Source organism: Arachis ipaensis, chromosome B01 (assembly GCF_000816755.2).
Source record: "Arachis ipaensis cultivar K30076 chromosome B01, Araip1.1, whole genome shotgun sequence".
Lineage (NCBI taxonomy): Eukaryota > Viridiplantae > Streptophyta > Magnoliopsida > Fabales > Fabaceae > Arachis > Arachis ipaensis.
Window position 1 is genome coordinate 61,187,702 of NC_029785.2, and position 993 is coordinate 61,188,694.

The window sequence follows — 993 nt, forward strand, 5'->3', positions numbered from 1 at the left end:
CACAAAAATTATATCATTTATGTTGAAACAAAAATTAGATTTTGTGTTTGAGTCAAAATCAAATCATAAGAATAAAAGGCTAAATTAAAATAAAATAATTTGTTATTTATTCAAAGAAAATGTATAAATTTTTGAGATATAAAGATAATAAATTTTTTTTTGTCATTTTTGAAATTTAATATCAACTGAAATTTACTTAAAAGGTGATATATATTAAATATTACTTTAAGCGTAAGACTCAGAATTTTCAAATAAATCTTATTATGAATTAATTTCAATTCATTTATTTATTAGAAATTTTATTTTCAGAAATTATTTTATTAAAGCTAATTAAATCAGGTTTTGATAATTAAATAATATTTTTAAAAATAATTTTAAAGGATTAATTTAAAATTTAATTTAATATAATATCTCTTAATTTTATTAAAATTAAACAAAACCCCAATTTGCCCCAAATCAAATCCTAAATTCCCAATCAGAAACCCTAATTTTCTACCCTAACCTTAACCTCACCTAACCCCATCTCACCGCCACTCATCACTCAACTTCGCCCCTCAACCCCAAATACCACACAGCACTGGTTGTGAATAAACAAAAAGAGAAAGAGATAGGGATCTAATAAGAGAAAAGAGAGAGAGAGATCGGAGGAAGCAGAGAAGAGTGAGGGAGTCGCTGCCAGCTAGTCGCCGCCGCACCCGCCACCTACGCCGTCGGTCCTCAGCGCTGTCAGTTGCGCCATCATGGAAGAAAAGTGCGACAGAGAGAGAGGATCTGTGGAGGGTCACCGCCGTTCGCACTGTCAGCTTCGCGCAGGGGAAACCATGGCCATCAAGGGTCCATCCACGCCGTCGCTAAAGCCTGAATGCCACTGCAACCACTGCGTGTTATAATCTTCAGATCCACCGCCGTTGGAGTCACGAACAGGAAACGCGCGCAAAGGAAACCATCGCGGAGTTGCCGTCGCCACCGCGTTGATGGGCTCGCCGTTGTTCT